This window comes from Myodes glareolus, chromosome 15 (genome assembly GCF_982192425.1).
Source record: "Myodes glareolus chromosome 15, mMyoGla1.1, whole genome shotgun sequence".
Lineage (NCBI taxonomy): Eukaryota > Metazoa > Chordata > Mammalia > Rodentia > Cricetidae > Myodes > Myodes glareolus.
This window is the reverse complement of record NC_142040.1, coordinates 40,518,336-40,540,130: the sequence shown is the minus strand read 5'-3', so window position 1 is coordinate 40,540,130 and position 21,795 is coordinate 40,518,336.

Sequence of the window (21,795 nt, the reverse complement as noted above, 5' to 3'; positions counted from 1 at the left end):
GTCTCAGCTTGAAATTCCCACTTTGCTCTATCTTGCACTGCGAAGGCCCAAAGCAGGTTCTTTATTAACCAAATTGTAATAAAACATATTCACCGTATACAGAAGGGATATATAAAATTTATATACACAAGTCCATATATGAAATTTCAAGAACAAGGAAGGGTAGCTCAGAAGGTATAGTCAAGAGGTATGGGTTAGTCCCAGACCAGGACTTAACCTCAAGGTCATTCAGCATATTTTGGTTGGATCTAAGAGCTGCTTGACAAACCTCTGTGTGTCTCCCATTTATCTCCTTTAGAATACTAATACATGGAATGTTTATCCTGTTCCTGATCTGATATTGTATGGTAGGTGTGTGTTTGTTTCTTTTTCCAGTTTTGTTGTTGCTTTTTTTTTTCAATTGTTGGCAACTATTTCTGTGATGGTTCACTTGGCTTGTCCGTGTAACGGCACCTAGAGTTCCCCAGTGGCAAACCTGTGGGCACATCTGTGAAGGGGTTTCTAGGAGGCTGAAGGAAGAAGGAATACATCGCCTACACCTGGGAGGTACCACCCCAGAGCTAGGGATCTAGACTAAATAGAAAGACTGACTCTTGCAGTGTGACTAGCTGCCTCACGCCCTGCCTGCCACCAACCTCCCACCAAGACGAATCAAAGTAAGTCATTTCTTTCTTAGGTTGATTCTACCAGCGATGAGAAAAATGACAGTTACAGGACTGAAGGAACTGTGTCTGAGGAATCAGGTGTGTAACGGGACATCATTTAAATGGCAAGGCTGCTCTGATTCTTGACCCTAAAGACTCTGTAAGATAATGGTTGTTTTAAGCTGTTAAATTCGGGAGTAAATTTTTATACAACCACAGACAACTGATAGACACTTCAAATACATTTAGAAAACTTATACCGTACACCATGTAAACTCACTTGGATAATAATAGCTGATGCCATGTTTTTGGAACACATTCTCGAGGGAGCCTTCCATTTCCCTTTAGGATTCCCTTTCTGCTAGAAGTAAAACTTCAGAAACTTTCCAAATAGTAAAGTCATAATGACTTCCTCTATTTTAGGTCACTTTATGTAGGCACATAAACTTGAAAACTTTCTTGCTAAGTTAGAAACAATCCCAGCTAAGCATCATATAAAACTTTTAAGTTGGGTTGGCTTTGGGAATGTGAATGTTCTTAAACTTTACCCAAATTTTGAGCCAAAAGTTGTTACTCTGTTTATTATTAATTTATTTAGAACCTAGAAAGTTGATGGTAATTCTTTTAAGGTTTGTTTTGTGTGTGTGTGTGTGTGTGTGTGTGTGTGTGTGTGTGTGAAATTATTTTGAAGACACCCAGGATAGCTTCAGAACTTCAGAATAGCAAGTGTCATGTGTAACTACTATTTATCTGTTCTTTTTCTCAAATCTCTTGTGTTGTTCTTGACATTGTTTTGCCTCTTACTCTTGTTTTGAATGGTGGTGAAAGTCAATGAGTTCTAAACAGTGTCTCCATTCTCTCCTAACAGTACATGCTCACAGTGGTCATAACTGATCATTCTCTCTGTTACTGGATGAAGGAGCGGCCTCTCACCTTCAATTGGTTACATGTTCCACAATCTGATTCTATCAAGAATTAAATTTCAAACCAACATCTGCTTTTTCTCTCTTTCTCTCTCTTTCTTTCTTTCTTTCTTTCTTTCTTTCTTTCTTTTTTTCTTTCTTTCTTCTTCTCTTTTTTTTTGAAAACAGACTGCCCATAAGCTTCCAGAGCTTTCCTTTCTAGAACATGTAAGAGCTTGTTCTCTAGCTTGTGAGCAAGACACTGAGAACTCAGGTCTGGAAGCACGTTGTAGGGAACAATTGGAGATCTGTCTTTTGGTTAGAACATTCCATGGGCATGCTACACTGTCTGGGAAGAAAGTTCTGCAGGCTGTAGGTGTTCTGTTTGCACAGCACGCACACAGCTGCTGCCCCCATCCCTTAGCGGTACATGGCTACCTCTGCCTGAAAAACATATCAACAGACTAAAGCAAGTCGACTAAAATCTAGATAAATCAAAAGACTGGTCAAGTTGATGCTTTTGTGGGAAACAAATTTCCCAGAGGGCCCCAACTTCTCCAAAACAGAATCCTTTCAAGATCTTTTGAAAGAACCTCTACATCTTTGCAAAGTTTGGAAACGTGTGGCAGTCATATCAGCATGTAACGCTGCAGGTGTGGGCCGCAGTTCCTTCCTACTCGAGTGTCTCACTTCCCTTTATTTCTTTCTCTGACTTGCAGAAGCCACTGTTCATTTCTCCTTTTCTTCTCCTCAAATCATGTCACTGCCCTGAGTGAAACCTTCAGTGGAATGTGGTACCCAGTCTGATCTGGGATGCAGTCTGAGGATATCTTGAGTCAGGAGAGAAAGTGTGCACTTGGCTAAATCAGATCCTTAGCCAAGGGGAGATGTGAGACACATGTCCCTGGACATCATGGAGAAATCCCAGGCCTCCTTCCCTGTGAAAATGGAAGATACCAAAGTGCCATAGTCTTGTGTAGGGACTCAGACAAACCTGGAGTCAGTGTTGGATTGGCAATAAAGACCCATTAAGGAAAAAGGACTTCTGGTCAAGAATCTCTGGCCTGAATGGAGACCTAATATTCCAGTCGGGCCATACCAATAAAGGATCATCTCTGGGATTACAGTTTCACCTTAAGCCATGTTAAGGAAATAGGTGAAATAACATTTCCTGTAAAGAAATACTATACTTTTATTTCCCAGAATTCACATCAAATAGCCCAATCTTTACAAGTCAAGCCACCGTGAGTTGGGTTGGTTCTGTCTACCTCTCTGTATCAGGACTGGCTTTATCTTTTTCTTTCCCCCCATCTCTTTCATTTAGTTGAGAACCAGAACTTATGTATGTTTTTCCCTTGGGCTTCCTTACTTTTCTCTAAACCCACTTCCATACTAGGTGGCTACCTGCTGCCATGTTGTATCTATGCTGGTAACACAATAGAATAGCCCTTTCCTCCCCTCTCTTCCTTTCCCCTCTACTTCCCTCCTCTTCTCCCCACTCCTCCTCTCCTCCCTGCCCCTCCTCTCCCTCTCCTTGCCCCTCCCCCTCCTCTCCTCCCCTGCTTTTCTCCTTTTCTCTCCCCCTCCTCTTGTCTCCCCTCCCCTCCTCTCCTTCCATCCCCTCTTCTTCCTCCCCTCCCCTCCTCTCCTGCTCCGCGGAAATCCCACTTTCCGATATGGGGCGCGCTTCCCGAGCCGAACCGCGAGACTGGATCAATATCCTAGGAGTTGAACAGACACACACAGAGAGACCAGGATCATTCGCCCAAAGGGTAAATGTCGCTTTATTTAGCACATGTCGGGCTTAAATACTTGGAGGCAAAAGGACGAGAGTCCCCTCCCACCTGGGAGTGAGAAGAGGGGTGTTGGCCGCCTGGCGCCAATGGCCGAAGCTTCCATGTAGGGGGTATCGATCTGGGAACCCTGACAGACAGATAGGAGGAGATTTAGGGCACCTGTGAGGACCTTCCTTAGCAGGTGAAATTATCATAGCAAAGACAGAAACAAGGCTTTGAACTAATTCCCTCTGGCTGGCAGAATGAGCAGGGGAAGCTAAGCTGGTTAGCATAAACAATTCTTGCATCCTGTGCTTTGGCCTTGAGGAACAGGGAAGACAGGGCCCTACACTCTCCCACTCCCCACTTCTTCCCCTTTCTTCCTCTTCTTTCCTCCCCTCCCCTCCTCTCCTCCTACCCCCAAGTCCTCCCTCTCCTGCCTCTTCCTCTCCCCCTCTCCCCCACCCCCATGAGGGTAGCCATCTCACAACTTTCCTACCCTGGAGTGTTCTTCCTTTAAATTCAAATAAAATTGTCACCAACCTTCTGTTTGAACCTATTTTTAAATTCTTTTATTAGTGAAACTAACAACCTCAAGAAGGAACCCTAATTTCTCCAGGATCATCTGGCAAATACAAAGGGAGTCCCCCAAATTCTAGGAAAATCTGGAAAATTTTCAGGTCTGTCTGAGATAATGACTTTCTTCAGGGCCTTCTCAAGGACCAACAGAAATTTCTCCCTCTATACACACCCTGTGTTTTGAAAGCTTTGGTACACCCAGCTATAGGTAACGTTAATGTTAAAGTGTCTCTTTAAGGTTGCAACAATTCAGAAAGGTGTGCTGCATTGAACATTTGCCCAGCTAGCAATAACACCTTCAGCCATGAGCTGAGGAAAACTCTTGCTGGGGCCTCCATGGTTGGAGAACTTTGTATCTATGCAAATTTCCCCTTTTATGATTTTAAAAATCCTTCTTCTGGCCTCAACCTCCTGAACACAGCCAGCTTATGTACATTCCTATTAAAGAAAACGTGTAGTCTTTTACAGACTGTCTGTCTTTCTCATGAGGCTTGAGCTCTGCTTTCTGCTCGATGCTCTGCTTTCCAACTCCCATCGAGTTCTACTAAAAATGTACATGGCACAGCCATGTCGAACACAGGCCGACTGACTGGTTCTTATGATCTTGCTCAACTTCCTTTTCAGCTGTATTTCCCCAAATAAAGACTCTGCTGTGGATGGAATTCTTTGCAAGACTTCCTTTGACCAAACTTTTGAATCCAGAATTGATGTGGGATTCCCCTCTGTATGCTGTGAATATGTTTTATTACTATTGGTTAATAAAGAAGCAGGGCAGAATAAAGAAAGGCGGGAAATCCAAGCGGAGATAGAGACAGAAAGAAGGCAGAGTCAGGCAGACTCCATGTAGCTGCCCAAGAAGCAAGAGGTAGCAAACCACGAGTCTCTTGGTAAAATATAAAATAATAGAAATGGTTTCATTTAAGATGTAAGAGCTAGCTATAAGTATGCCTTAGCCATTGGTTAAATAATGCTGTAATTAATGTAGTTTCTGTGTGATTATTCAGGTTTGAGCGGCCAGGAACAAAAATGCAGTCTCTGGTTACACAGAATCAATGAGGGGGTACTGGGGTGATGTGGGTGATAAGGGAGGCCTTAAATGAGGCTCTAAAGTTATAAGTTCCTCTGAGAAGAGCTGTCAGGCCACAGTTTCTCACCAATCAGCAGTACGGTGCCTGGAAAAGCCACAGCATGTCTCACAGGACCTGGTTGGGGTTTACTAGACCACAACTGACTTTGTTGCTGTAAGGGAGTCATCTGTAACAATCATGGCTTGGGGTGTAGCTGCTCACTTTGGCTTCAGCCTAGGGAACAAAGAGAGAGCTGTGTCTCTGAGGCTTGGCAGTCCAGAAAGGAGGGTAGGAGCGTCACTGAGTATTAGTGTCAAAATACCTGCAGACTGGTTGGCCTGGTTTCTCTGTGATTGTATGGCTCAACAGCAGCAGGCAGACAACAGAAGCTTGTCTATGTATAATAATAGCTACTGTTTTCAGCCCCTCCCACCTGTTAGATAGCATATTGAGCGTTTTACGTACACAGATTTAGAAATCCTTGAGACAGGTGGTGATCCTGTTTGTCAAAATTTAAAAAGAAGACATTGCAGAGAAATTAATTTATTAATTTATTATTTATTTGTTTATAATGTGTGCTGTGTTTGTGTGTATGTGGTATATGAACTCGTGTGTGTGTGTGTGTGTGTGTGTGTGTGTGTTTGTGTATGTCTGCTTGTGGAGGTCATAGGTGAATATCAAATGTCTTTCCTCAATTGTTCTTCACCTTTATTCTTGAAAGGCAGGGTCTCTCACTGATCTTGAAGCTCATTGGTTCAGCTAGACTGACTGGCCAATGAGTTTCAGGGATCACCAAACTCCATTAGCATCACCCCCACTGCTGGGGTTATAGGTGCAGTTTTTTTAATGTGTGGATTCTGGTGAATCCAAACTCAGATTTTCATGCTAGTATTGCAGACAGTCTACCAACTGAGATATTTCCCCAGCCCAACTGGAATTTTAGTAGTTAGTTCTAAAATCAAGTTTCTAGTAAGTGATAACCAACTTGACTTTCACACACAGGTAATTTTACTATGACATACACATTTCTAAAAACTTAAACTAGGGCTGGAGAGATGGCTCAGAGGTTAAGAGCATTGCCTGCTCTTCCAAAGGTCCTGAGTTCAATTCCCAGCAACCACATGGTGGCTCACAACCATCTGTAATGAGGTCTGGTGCCCTCTTCTGGCATGCAGCATACACACAGACAGAATATTGTATACATAAAAAATAAATAAATAAATATTTTTTTAAAAAAAACTTAAACTAACTAACAGCAACAAATCTTGGAATTGACAATATAGTGAACTTCATAGGATTTATGGAAGAAGTAGAGCTGGTGTTCTAAAACTTGCAATTGCAAAATAGAGCACCCAAAAACAAAAGAAAAGATTAGCACAGCTGAATTTCCCATAGCATGACAGCTGGCGTTTTGCAGCCTTACATGAGGGGAGTGGTGGTGTGGAATACTTTAACTGTGTAAAGATGGGTTACATTTGTTTATGCTGCATTTGTTTAATGATGTAAGGATGTGTGTTGATTATGTAAAGATGTGTTACATCTATTTCACCTTGCCTGCCTAAGACACCTGATTGGTTTAATAAAGAATTAAATGGCCAGTCGGTAGGCAGGAGAAAGGAAAGAATAGGTGGGACTGGTAGGCAGAGAGGATAAATAGGAGGAGAAATATAGACTCAAAAGAAAAAAGAAAAAAGAAGAAACAAGAGAAGGAGGAGAAAATGAGGGACATGCCTGGGGCCAGAAGTTGGGCAATTTAGACTGAGCCTTCAAAATTAATAACAAGTCTCTGTGTCATGATTTGGGAGCTGCATTGCGACCCCAAAGAAAAAGCCTGGTAGAGAGGGGCTCTAGCTTCTTGCAGGTTCTTAGACACTCGCTGTCAATAGAGAATATGTGCATGGATGAGACAGACCTGACCCAGAGACTGAACACACAATCCACACCCCTGAAGCGTTTCCATCTGCACTCGCGGTTTCCCCAGATAGTTTAATACAGTGGAAAATTCGGTGAGTGTCTTCATGGCTTCAGCAATTGCTTCTTCATTGCATAGATGTGATTTTGTGCTGAATTACGAATGTACTTGTAAGCACTTCCATAAGTGCAAGAGAGCCTATCCAGCTATCACCTCAACCGAGGATGATACAATACCACAGGGATGGTAATTCCCGTCAGAACCCATTCTGGCCAGTAAAATTGATGGGCTTGGAGCTTTGGAGTGCTCACACTGTTTTATAAGAAACGTTGGGAATAGAAGAGCTAAAAACATCATATAAAAAGCAAGCAGCCAAACTGAATGTGGAATCCTCTGGGATAGAAAGTATTATTTTGTATTCGAAGAATGGATATTTGTGTATTGACAACACAATTTGCGATTCAGTCTTTATTGTCCAGTTTACCTGTCACTTGTGTGGGTCACCCCATCCAGGGGCACAACAGCTAGTTTAGATTAGGCCAACCTGTTTTGAAACCCACGTGTCTTCTAAAGAGGACCAGGGGAAATTAAGGAGAGCATTTATATCGGGTAAGGACTATTACACACACACACCACCACCACCACCACCACCACCACAATGTCATGACTGTACCCAACAGAATTAACAGAGGATTCCTGGTTTCCTATAATACCTACTATATGTTAAAATTTAGCTTAAATTTTAGACTAAAATTTAATTAAAGATTAGATTAAAATCACCCCAAATGCTTCTTATGCCTACATTTGTCTTTCAAATCAAGACCCACATAAGGACTGAACACAGCATTTGGCTGTTATAGCTGCTGCAGCTTTTAGTTTGTACCCACTCCTGTTTTAAAATACAATTATTTATCCTTACTGTTCCCAGAAAATCCCACATTCAGAGTTTGGCTGCTGTCTTCATGTGTGGCATTTTAAGGAGTTTTCTATTCTCAACATTTCTTATAAACTAGTTGTAAGTGCCCAAAGCTTGTCTAAGTGCACCAATTTTATTTGTAAGAATGCTTTACAACTGGAACTTTACCATCCCTGTAGCATTGTATCATGAAGTACAATGATGAGGTTTATCGGTTTTAGTGATGTTGGGACTGATGTATGTATCAGGAAGTAATTCCTTGTAACAATGGTAGATATTATGATTTAGCAACTATTTGCTGTTTGCTCGGTCTATTACCTCATTGAGAAGGGCAAATGGTGACTTTCCTAAATTTCTAAGATGTCATTTTGCATGTGTTGGATGGGAACTTTTGACGATGTCTAGAGTCTGAGTAAGTTTAAGTTGAAACATAGATTTTTTTTTTATTTTTAGAAAAGTTAAAGCCTTTGTGGTTGTTTGAAAGAAAATGACTCCCAAAGGGAGTAGCACTATTCCTAGATGTGGCCTTGTTAGAGTAGGTGTGGTCTTGTCGGAGGAAGTGTGGGGACAGACTTTGAGATCTCTTTTCTCAAGCTTCACTCAGTGACAGTCAGTTGACTTCCTGTTGCCTGTAAGACATAGCACTCTCAGCTCTAGCACCACATCTGCCTGTATGCCAGCACACTCCCCGCCATGATGATAATGACTTGAACCTCTGAAACTGTAAGCGAGCCCTCCCAATTAAATGTTTCTTTATAAGAGTTGCCATGGTCATGTTGTCTCTTCACAGCATAAAAACCCCTAAATAAGACAGCCTCGATCCTTTTATCTATTTTGGTAGTAAAACAGTGGCATAGTGGGTGGCTCAGGTGGGGACTCTGAATGTCCCAGTATGGTTATGGACTCTTGGTGTCCTGTGTGTCTCTCTGTGTTAAGTACTGATTTCTTTTCCCACAGATATTCTTCACTTTGCCAATAGGAACCTTCTCAATTTAGGGTCAGTGTGCTTTCGACGGGAGCTCTTTAGGTTCTGATAGTGTTCTTGCTTTTGGGCACTAAAACTTTCAGCTCATTTTGTCAAAGTCCTGGTGAAGAAGACAGAGACGCCAAGGAGCATCTCTTAGAGGAGGGTGGGAGTATAGAGGATGCTGATTAGATCATTAGAGAGAGTGTCTTAGTTAATTCTTACTGCTGTACTATGACACCATGGCCAAGGCAACTTCTAGAAGAAAGAGTTTATTTGGGATTTATGGTTTCAGAGGCTTGGTTAGAATCCATAACCATGGTGGCAGGGAGCATGGCATCGGGCAGGCAGGCTGGCACCAACGCAGCGGCTGAGAGTGTTCATCTCCATCCACAAGCACAAGACAGAGAGGGCTACCTGGGCATGCCAGAGGCTTTTGAAACCTCAAAGCCCACCTGCAGTGACACACCTCCTCCATCAAGGACCACACCTTCTACTCCTTCCCGGATAGAAGGACCAACTGGGGACCAAGTATTCAAACACGTGAGCCTCTAGGGGCCATTCGCATTCAAACCACCGCAGAGGGTTTCGTTCTTGACTGAGGGTAAAATATCTATATTGAAGTTTTAAAGCTTAGTTTTATAAACTTCATTTTCCCTTTGTAAAAATTTGTCCTTATTTGTGTCTTCCTGAGGATACAACTGTGCAGTCCGGACAAGCCAGCCGTGAGTCAACTGGTACTACGCACTGGGAACTCTCACATTTATAAGAATGCCCAGTCATGAAGTCTCTAACTCAGAAGTGATGCCTCAAGTGTGTCTTGATTTGGATATTAATAATTAATTTAAAAGTAAACATTTGTTCATTTTTTTGGTTGAGACTTTTAATATACTTTCCATTTTGTAGATAACTAGTTTTACAGATATTAACTATTTTTGCTTCTTCCTGTTTCAGAAATCTGTTCATTTTATTTGTAACACTCATTTGCAATTCTTCAAATTAACATATGAAAAGAAACCCAACTTTATTAGTAACCAAATGATATGCAAATTAAAACAAGAGGCTTTTTTATTATTATAAGTTATACAAAGACTTAAAAACTATATTATGCTTCAGGGACTTTTGAATGCCAATTCTACCTTTTAGGACAGCCCTGTTATCAAGTTTCCCAGCTTGTTTTTGCTCTGTTGGGTGTCTCCTCTCTCTTCCCTGCTTCACCATCAAGTGGCCCCTCCAGCCCTCCCTTCTAATCCTTTCTTCTGACTGAGCTGACACAAACTTGCTCTGCATCAAGTTCAGAGTTTCCCTGTTTTTTCTTGGAGAGAGCCAGGTAGTACATATTTTAGCTTGTGCTACCTAAGCGTCAAAACATGATATAGAAAAGGCACATGTATGTTGTTTAAATGTGGCCATTAGAAAACTTGAAGCCTGGGGCTAAAGAGCTGTCTCAGTAGTTAAGAAATTATATTACATTTTCCCCCCTCTGATGCATAATTTCTCTCTGTAACAGCCCTGGCTGTACTGGAACCAGCTCTATAGGCCAGGCTGGTCTTGGACTCACAGAGCTCCACCAGCCTCTGCCTACCGAGTGCTGGGATTAAAGGTGTGTGCCACCATTGCTGGGCTAAGAGAATATTCCTCTTGCAGGTTCCTGGCAGGCACAGCACGGAGTTCTCAGTCACCTTCTCTCTTACCTCCCGGGGACAGAACATCTCTAGCCTCCAATGGTACTCATACATACGCAGACTCATACTCACATGCAAGTAAGTAATTAAAATAATAAAAATAAATCTTAAAACAGAGAAATGCAAAAACCTTTTAGCCTATATCAGACTGTTCCAAAATCCTGCCACTCTTGGTTCGCAGGCTGCAGTTTTTTATTCTGTGACTTAGATTCTGTCACAATGAAGAGCTCATGCCACAGGGCTGGCAGATTACATGTTTAGTGTGGTTGACATTCTGGGTTCAGTGTCCAGTACAAGAAAAGGAAGGACTGGCCGTCCAACCATGGAGTTACCCTGTGAGCCTAAAGTACTTAGCTTCTCCTACGATGCCTCTCCTCCACTCAAGCTGGGATGTGCTTTCCTTGCAGGAATTGCTCCTGTCAGCTACTGAGTCTCCCACGGATGGCCAGCAAGGGAAGGGACCTGAGTCTTCTAACCATTAGGAAGTCACTTTTGCCATTGATTTGAATGAATTAGGAAGTGGATTCTCACCTGGTACCTTCTGAACAAGATGCCAGCTGAAGCTTGGCATGGGCTTTATGAGGTCCTGGGCAGAGACTCAGCACACTGAACTCTGACTTCTGAACTACAAAACTATGAGATCACAAATGAGGATTATTTTAAGCCACTAAGTCTGTAGTAATTTGCCGTGCCTCAACAGAAAATGAACACACTGGGAACTGTGGTTAGCAGGGGGCAGATCCTGCAAACGTGGAGGAGCAGACACAGGAAAACAAGGAACAGCTCTGAGAACAAATACTCCAATAACCAGACGGACCATAGTGTAATTGTTTATACATCCTATAGCCTAGAGGCTTCTATGAATCATTGTATGTGTTCTCAATGGCTATAAATGTTTCATCACCTGTAGAGGGAGGCTTTATTTGTAATGATGAGGGGATGTTCGGAATTTCAGGTAATTATGGGCGATCCTGTTGGAGAATGATTTAGTTAATTGCTGCATGGCTGTACTCGCTGCCTTTCTTCCCAGTTGCTTCTCTCTGGGGTAGTGTTTGCAATTGAGGAAGAGCTACTGAAAAGTAACTGGAGAGAAGAGCCAGGGCAATACAGATGAGATTTGGCACCTTGACTCGCAGGGCATAGTCTCAACGCGGCTAATGGCAGTAGCTACCTATAGTAGACACCTGTGATGGGAAATATCAAGCGACCAAGACAGCCAAAAGGGCACTTAAGGCTAACAAATGGCTCTCCCCAAAATGATTGCATATAAAAACCCAAACAGAATCCAGAAGTCTAACAACTTAGCTTTTAAAAATCCATTATTTCTTCCAGACAGAAGCACTTAAGGGATCAGAATGGCTTGTTTCAGGATACATATTGAGAAAGCAGCAGAACAGTGGAGCTTAGCACCCAGAATCTCATGATCAAAGATTGGTGAAATTAACAGCTACCACACAGAGGAGACGTAGCCTTCGAATGCATTTGGAGCACTCCTAGGAGATGCACAATCTAATTGTGGTTTAATTACCTGCTGCTGATAATGTTTTTTCCTCCTAGAGTTTGTGCTACCCAGGGTCCATTTCTATTAGCGTTGGAACTCTACAGACGACTGGGATCGTCTAGGACACTGCTGCTGTAATGATTAAAAGTAGAAGAGGCAGGCCGTGCTGAATCCATTGCAGCTCAGAAGGTGTAGCCCTCATTTCCCCGATAGCCAATTAAGCTTAATTGCATAAAATATCAGACCTCATTAATGAAATTCGGCATAGATAGCTTTAGCATTGTAATGATTACCTGATCTCAGAGCAAGAAATTGGATGTGTGGGGGAGAGCTAAGGTTTTATCCTGCTTTTCTAATCAGGACAAACACACAGCTTCTGTCTCTAGAGTAAATCACTTACAGACAAGAGGATGCTACCTAATCTGAGAAGATGCAATAATAGACACAGAAAACAGATGTAGCGAACCCGACAGTGTAGACCAGGGTGGATGACGGATGCTACAACAGCCAGGCAGAGCGCAGAGAACCAGAGATTTGTCTCCCATCAACGCACCACCTCTAGTGATTGCTTGTAAACAGCACAGGGGGGCTTCGTTTCCAGTCACAATTGGAAAACATGGCTATTCTCTTTTGCTAATTTGAAATTACTATCCAGTGATTCCATTATTATTAGCACGATGTGACTCCTGTAATAATACTTTATGAAGGATATGAAATGGCCCATATTCTGGTTATTAGGGTTAAAATGGAAGTTGTATCTAAAGGTTTGACTAGATCTGAGTTAGAGTTGACACAAAGAGAAGAACAAACTAAGTGACACTCTGAAGGAAAGCCTGGTCACATTCAGCACGTGGGATTCTGTTAGACAATTGGATCGGGCATAAAAAGAGGCTATTGGTCAGAGAGAAAGGGAGAGTTTTGTTTAAGACACTAAAGAAGCAGAAACAAATCCAACACAAGGTCCTTGATTGGGTGTTGGTTAAAAAAGGAAGTTAAAAGCCACACATTGGTGATCGTGACTGTTTAGGTATAAACTGTTCACATAAGAGGCAGGGTCTTTGCAAGAAACATATGTCAAACTTCAATGAACGCAGCCCTGCATCATTTCATGAAGAGGCTGTTGAGAGGTATGGGCAGGAGGAAAAGAAGCGGTGGATTGCTGATACATCCATGGCTTGGCAGAGAAGCCACTGCCAGCCCCTCTGAGAATTGAAGGAACAAGCTAGAAAGAGTGATGAGCCGGCAGCAGTTACTGAGCAGGTGCTGCCTAACAAGAGATAGAGAGGTAGATGCAGTCAATACCATATCACTATTTGGGGTGGGGAGGAAGAGGAGAATCCCCCCAATTCCTCCCAAACCCCCTGATTCTTGCTAGTGTGCCTTATTACCTCCTGGTGTCTATGGGCACCTCTCATTGGTTGACCTTGATTGGAATCCTGATTGAGGCAGTCTGTAGAGGACAGTCTCTCAGGGATCAGAGCCCAAACAAAGAGGGGTGGATGAGGCATCTGAGGATGGGGAGCCAGGGGAAACTAAAAGCACAACTGGGTATTTAGAGTGGATTACAGAATTATCACTAATTGTTAGGTGCAATAATGGTGCTGTAATTATCAGAGAATGAATGGCTTTAGGTGTTTTTTAAAATGTATGCTAAAGTATTAAAGGATAAAGTGTCATGATGTCTCACATTTGTTTTGAAATGGTTCAGCAGGTTAGGCTAGTTAAATAAAATGCATACACAAAATAAATGTAGAAACAGGCATTTGGGGCCTTTTTGCTTTACCAGTGCGAGCTTAGCACAGTCAGGCTCCAATTACACTGCACACATAAGAGTAAGTTTTGTCCCTTTTTCCTAAGCCCAGCACCTGGCACATGGTAGAGGCCACAACACTACATTTGTATGTATCTCATCTACATACTCCTTTCTCATTGAGGATCATATTTCTTGGTGTTTGAAATAATCTTCTATCATAGAGAAATTAAGTACATTTTTAAAAGAATAAAAAAAGCTGTAAGGGACAAAAAGGGTTATCAACAAGTTGTTCAGGAGTCAGTTCAGGAAAACTAAAAGAGCATTTAACTAATTTAACTTTTAATTTAAAGCACCTCATGCTGTATTTCATATATTGAAGTTTTAAAAGTCAGCTAAGGATAGTATAACAGTGGTGAGATTGGGAGGGGTGCAGGGAACTGGAGGATGTAAAATGAGGTTGGTACAGACTATAGGGATGTGTAGAAGCATCAGTTTGAGCCTCACCAATATGAATAATTAATACCCATTCATAAAAATGAAGAAATCAAACCCCAAGTGATAAAAAGAAGTAACTTTTGAAAGAGCAGAAATAAAATATTAATGGGAAACAGGCAGTCAGTAGAGGAAATTAGCAAAGTCAAGGCTGTTTCTCTTAAAATATAAATACAATTGATAGACCTCAAGACAGACTAAATAAAAAAAAACAACAGAAATGAGTGAAAGAAGAGATGTGTACTCAGATCCTGTGGACATTAAAAATAAAGGAGTATTATGGATGCTGTTGTATCTTGTCTCCTGTGTGTTATAAAATCTTTGATGGCTGTGGTGGTTTGAAAGGAAGTAGACCCCCAAGGGGAGTGGCACTATTAGGAGGTGTGGCCTTGCTGGAGTAGGTGTGGGGGTGTTGGAGGAAATGTGTTATTTTGGGGGCGGGATTTGAGGGCTCATATATGCTCAAGACACTATCCAGTGTCTTAGTCTACTTCTTGTTGCTTGAATATCAACATGTAACAGCTCCTTCTCCAGTACCATGTCTACCTGCACACTGCCATGCTCCCCACCATAATGATAATGGACTAAATCTCTGAAACTGTAAGCTGCCTCTTCAATTAAATGTTACCTTTATAGGAGTTACTGTTGTAAAAGGAGCGGCAGGCTGCGTTCCCACCTGGAACCCAACTAGCTTACCTCCAAAATAATTACACTGAAACTGTATTCATTTAAACACTGCCTGGCCCATTATCTGTAGCCTCTTATTGGCTAATTCTCACATCTTGCTTTAACCTATATTTAATAATCTGTGTAGCACCATGAGGTGGTGGCTTACTGGGAAAGATCCTAACCTGTGTCTGTCTCGGAGAGGACAGTCATGACGATTGCCTCGCTGCCTTTTTCCTCCCAGAATCCTGTTCTGTCTACTCTGCCTACCTAATTTTCAGTCCTATCAAAAGCCAAGGCAGTTTCTTTATTAACCAATGAAAGTAACACATAGACAGATGACCCTCCTCCATTATACTGTGGTATTATGTCTCTTCACAGCAATAGAAATGTTAATTAAGATAATGGCAAAGTTTTTGTCTTATTCCCGAGCACCTATGTGCCTTATAATTACTCATGTAATTTCTTTTTGTTACCAGACATATCTACTCATTACTTAGAAGTCAATACCTGGGAAATGAATACATGGAATTGAGAGTTAATGGGAAAGATCTGAGATTTTTTTCAAATGCTGGCACCCTAGAAAGATGGTGCTGTCCTCAACTGCTTCTCTCAGAAAACAACCACTTTTGGGAATTCAGGCATGCTAATGTTTTTATACTGACCAAGAAAGAGGCGCATGGAGCAATTGTAACCAATTTCTAATTGGTCTTAATAATAATAATAATAAAACTAGAGTCAGATATTAGGGGATAAAAGTTGAAAGATCTGAGAAGCAGAACAGCCAGCCACTAGTTCTTACCTCTACGAAATCCTCAGATACAAGGGGGCAAGGTCCTATCTCTATGAATCCTCAGATTGAATGTCATGCGCTCCTGTCTCCTCCCATCTGATATTCCTTCCTCTGCCCAGCCATATCCTTCCTGTCTCCATCTTCCAAGTACTGGGATTAAAAGTGTGAGCCACCACCATCTGGCTCTGTTTCTCTTTTAGACTGGATCAAACTTGTGTAGCCAGGGTGGCCTTGAACTCACAGAGATCCTTCTGTCTCTGTCTCTCAAGTGCTGGGATCAAAGGTGTGTGCTACCACTGCCTGGCCTCTATGGCTAACTAGTGGCTTAGCTCCCCACTCTGATCTTCAGGTAAGTTTTATGTGTTATATCACAAACAAAGTAGCACTGTAAGCAATGGCAGAAGACATTGGCTGGTTGTGTCAAGTGGACACAACCTGGAATCACCCAGGAAGACAAATCTTCATGAAGAATTTTGTAGATCGAGTTGGATGGTGAGTAGATCTGTGTGCGGCATTGTCTTGATTCTTAAGCCACTGTTATAATATTGATACTCAGAACTAGATTCTGGAAGAGATAAAAGATGGAAAGACTAGAGGGAGTAAGAAAAGAAGTTATATTAGGTGGTTGAGGGGATGGGCCTCCTGGGTGGGAAGTGTGAGGCCCTGGGTGGTTGTCCTAGGAGCCAGAGCCTTTGGAAGAAGCTGCTAGAATCAAGAATCACACACACACACACACACACACACACACGCACACACTCACTCACACATCACACACGTGTGCACAGACACACGCACATGCATGGACACGTGTGCTTAAAGGGCTGCTACATAAGAAGACTCACTCTAAGGTTAGCAAGAAGTCTTATGACGGGGAGAGCTAAAGTCTCCCAGAGATCTGGGATGCCTATAAGTGAATATAGTCACCAAGTGGTCTTTGCCATTCTGACAAAGCAGCAAGACCCCAGAGAATTCAAGCACTGGGGTCCAGGGATTAGAACAAGCCTACATTAGGGGGGAAATGCAGTGTAGAAGCCAGACAGGGAGGCTAATAAAAAGATATGGGCTGGAGAGATGGCTCAGAGGTTAAGAGCACTGTCTGTTCTTCTAGAAGTCCTGAGCTCAATTCCCAGCCACCACATGGTGGTTCACAGCCATCTATAATAAGACGTGGTGCCAACACTGTATATACAATAACTAAGTAAATCTTAAAAAAAAAAAAGTAAGAGGCAGGGAGAGAACTTTTGAAACCTGAAAGCCCGACCCCAGTGACACAGTTCTTCTAACAATGCAACACCTCCTAATCCTTCTCAAAGATTTCTATCAACTGGAGACCAAGTATTCAAATATGAATATGGAGATCATTCTCACTCAAATCGCCACACACACAAAAAGAAGATATGCAATACAAGATTCAAAATATCTGTATTGGAAGATTTGGGTATACCAATGTGGGTGGATAAAGATGTACATTTTTAGAAATTCTGGTTACCTGGGTTCCATGTAGGATGGTATCACTTAAAATGTGCTTGTGTTAAAATCATATTCTCGCATACAAGAGATTGATATTGAGCGTTTCACATGCACTGGTCTCTCTTTCATGCATATTCTATATAAACAATTAAAATTCACTTCACCCAAACAAGGGCAGGGACTATTATCATCCCTGTCACGGATGAAGAAAGAGAGTGTTAATTGGTCTAAAAATGATTCCGTATATGTTGACCTCCCAGAAAAGAAGGCCTGGCAACCTGTCAAGTTTCGTAGCAAACAACCTGAAAGTCAGGCTTGCCTTGCTAACAGGTGGCCGAGCTGAGATTCAAACCCAGATAGCCTGAGTACCCTCCTTACAGGAGCTGGAGTTTTCCCAGGCTTGAAAGTTGAGCTGATGGTCCCACAGCTGGCTTCTACTTCAGCCTCCTGATCTTGCAAAGAGACCAGCAGGCACTAACCCCAGCCACCTGCACTAATCTGAATCCTGCTGTGGCAAAATGCCACCCCATCCTACCGCTATTGAGTTCCAGGTCCTGATCGTGCCAAGGTGGAGCCAGGGCTGTTCCAATCTTCCAACTTAGAAGCCCTGTAACCAACTGTGTGTCTCCCTTCTGAAATATGATATCCATGTCAGCAGACTGCCATATGCTGTCTCGAGTGGAGTAACTGGAGACCCACACCTCGACTTATTTTCTCCTCTCCAATGAAAGGTCTCAGAGAAAGCTGCTCCATTGCCATTAAATAGAGCAGCATAGTTTGCTTAGTAAATAGCAAACTAAGGCTTGGAGAAGAACTTGCCAAGATCACAGAGCCACATGGCTAGTAAGTGCTTGAATTGAGCTACACACTCAGATAGCTGTGTCCAGGTTGTACTATACCCGATGTGTGAGTGTGAGAGGGTATGGTGGCTTCTGTGCCCTGTGTCCTTGCATTGTATTTCTCCACGATGGATGGCATATGGAGACTTGCACATTTACTGTCATTGGTTGTGTGAAAGACTATAAAGTAACAGGAAGCCATAGGAGAGAGAAATCTGGAAGTCACTCATGAAGCCAGCCCAGAAAAAATTTCTACAAATACTACAGGTGCTTTGTATCTAACTCTTAGAGTGTTTGGATTTTGAACTCAGCTTTAAAATGTATTACATCCATCAGTTAAATAAAGGAGCTAACAAATGACAGATTTTGTCTTTCAATACAGGGGTTGTGAGTACTTCAAGGCAAGCCTTAAGAGTTTACATAATCAGTGTTCAACTGTGTAACAGACTTCAAGAGCTTCGAGCGATAAGGATGGATGTGGAGTAGTTGGCACGAGGTTCTCACAAGTTGATTCTCGAATAGAATTAGGAAGAACAGTGTTAGGTAGAGGAAAAGAAGAGGGGGAGTTGTCCATAGATATAAATCACAATGAATCACAGAAATCACAATGAATAAATAAACAGAGGTTTTGATGGGCAAGTGGTGAGGAAGCTTGCTCTATAATAGAGGATTCAAGGTTAGAAAGAAGTAGGATGGGACATAGTCTTGGCTACATGTCTATTGCTGTGATAAGACGCTATGTTATGACCAAGGCATTCAAATACATGAGTCCATATGGGCCATTCTTATTCCAGTCATCACAGGTGTATTGTTTGTTTCCATTGCAGTGAAGGTGGAATGGAGCGCAGTGTTCACAGGAGGTAGAAAGACATAATGAAAATACAAAACACTAAACATGCCTTTCAAAAATGAAAGGGATAATGATATTCAGATGGATTGAAAGAAAGACCAGGAGGTTATTTATGGATTTCCAGCAACATAAAGAAGGGGGAATTCTTTATGGAAGAGAAATGCTCCTCCCACTACCAATAGTAGAAAACATGGAATGAAAAACTTATGAGTGTTGGGCAATAATACTGTTAAAAGGAAAAGGGGTGAGAGCAATGCATTAGATTGCTTTGAAATGCATAAAAATGGGGACGGGGAGGTCATATTAAAAGATTCTGAGAAATTTAAGTGCAATATAGATGCTGACCTGAAAATAAAGCACTGGAAGAATAGGAAGACAACACAACTTTCAATCCTGTGGGATGGATAAGGTAAACAATGCAAAGAGAAAGAAAGCGAGTGCCTCTGGGACCATAACAGTAGACTGCACATTTATCTGGGTATCCACAAGGACTTGGTTCTAGGACCCCTTGTAGCTTCCCCTTGTGGATGCTCTAATCTCTTCTTATAAAATATATTTGCATATAGCTTACATAGATGATTTGTGTATAACCCGCAGACGCCCTCCCACATATTTTAGACTATCTCTAGGCTACTTAAAATACCTCATACTTTTTCAATATTAAGTAAATAGCTTTTATGACATATTGTTTAGAGGGTAACAAGAAAAAAGCCTGCACCTCCTTAGTACGGCTGCACTTTTCCTTAACTAATGTCCGTCTCTGATTAGTTGACACCATGATGCTAACTCCACAGACACAGAGAGGTGACCTTGATATGAATGGAGACCCTTCTCTGTGAGGGTGAGAAGGATACATATCAGCTTTCCGTAGTGGTTCCTTCTGAGCTTGTGAAAAATAGGAAGAAGGGAACTGGGTGGACCTAGGCGATAATAGGTTTTCATCTGCTCTACAATGTGATTGATTGATCGATTGATTGATTGATTGTGTGTGTGTGTGTGTGCATGCTTGTAGAGACCAGAGGACACTTATCACTCGTCACCCAGTTCCTTTAAGACAGGGCCTCACACTGAATTTAAGTTTGATGTTTCAGCTGGGCTGCTGGCCAGAAAACTTCTGAGATCTGCGTTTCTGCCCCTTACACCCAGTGATGTGTAAAAAAACCTTGCGTATCCATGCCATTTTTGTTCATTTTTGTTTTGTTTTTTGAGACAGGGTTGCACTGTGTAGCCCTGGCTGTCCTGGAACTCACTTTGTAGACCGTGCTGGCCTCAGACTCACTGAGATTTTCCTGCCTTTGCCTTTTGCTGGGATTAAAGACGTACACCACCACCGCCTTGTGTCAGGTTTGTTTGTTTGCTTGTTTTTTTAATGTAGGTGTTGGGGATTCAAATCCAAGTTCTCATGCTTACACAACACTCACCCACTGAGCTATTTCCTCAGTCTCCAATAATGTGTTTCTTATAAAAACTAAAGTAAATATATGTATCTCCCTGTCAAATCTCAGGGTAAGCACGTAGATGGCGTCATTCTATAATTTGGTGTTGCATCATTAAGTATTTGGAAAGCTTCAGAGTCCACGAAACCTGAGGCGAAGTGTCTGGTTTGGTGTCGCTCAGGCGGAGCCTTCTAATGCTACTTTGCACGTTTTCAACCCTGGTGGGAATCCCCTAAGTCATAATGATGAAGATATTATGGGAACTAGATATGGTGGAAGAACTCAATCAGGACTCAAAGATAAGTATCTTCTTTTGTCGTTAACTGTTTAAAACTCAGGCAAAAGCTGTAGGTGAGAACCGTACCAGGAAGTCAAGGTCTAGGGGGTTTCGTTCTGTAGTCTGTGTACAGTGCCCTCTAGTGGCGGCTCGGCGGAGCTCTAACGTGGCCCTCGGGAGGGCCGCTAATTTGCTCTTTATTTAAAAGCAAAGATGAGTTCGGCTTCATTTTCATAGTTAAGGACTATGAATAGTGCTCGGATATTTAAGTTTTATATTCATCTTCTGCAAGAAAGGTATTGTCTGTCCTTTTAAATGCATTACAGTTGTGTAGGTAAATTCGACTAAAACGTAGTAGATTGAATTGGCTAAATCCATACAAGTAAAATGTTATCAATATACTACTCCAGAAGTGTTGTACTTCATGAGAATCCCTTGGAAAGTTTTCCGTGCCCTCACATGATTAAGCCTCAAGGGAACACTGAGATAATAGGAATTGGTTCTGGTTCCATGTTAATCTGAATGGCGCTAATTCTTTGATGCTGGTAGTCAATAACCCTGTAGTCAGATTATTGCTCATTGTGTCCTTTATTTAAAACTTAATCCCAATCTCCTTGGAGATTAACCCCTTCTTGGCCAGTGGTTCTGAACTGGGGGGTACATGCTAAACCTACTGAGGTAAAGAATTCTAGGGCTGGAGAGATGGCTCAGAGGTTAAGAGCATTGTCTGCTCCTCCAAAGGTCCTGAGTTCAATTCCCAGCAACCACATGGTGGCTCACAACCATCTGTAATGAGGTCTGGTGCCCTCTTCTGGCCTTCAGGCATACATGCAGACAGAATATTGTATACATAATAAATAAATATTTTTTTTTAAAAAAAGAATTCTAACACAGAGATATTTAGGACTCACCCAAGCTTGCTTTAATAGGTGCATGTGTGTGTAGGTCAGAGGTCGGCATCAGGGGCCCTCCTGCATCTCCAGAGTTTCACACTGAATCAGGAACTCACTGATTAGAGAAGCCCTGCCCCCCAGGGCCTGTCTTTCTTCAGGCTCAAGTACTATGGTTGCACACACATCACCGTATCGAGCTTTTACATGGGTTCTGGATATCTAAAGTGGAGCTCTCATGTTCTAAGCAGGTGCTTTACTGACTGAACCATCTCCCTAAGCCCTCTTGTTGCTATTCATCATATAGTATCGGTTCGGCCTTAATATACGTTCAGAACATTCTTGGTATAGCGTATACACCAAACCTCAAGATTGTGCTATGTA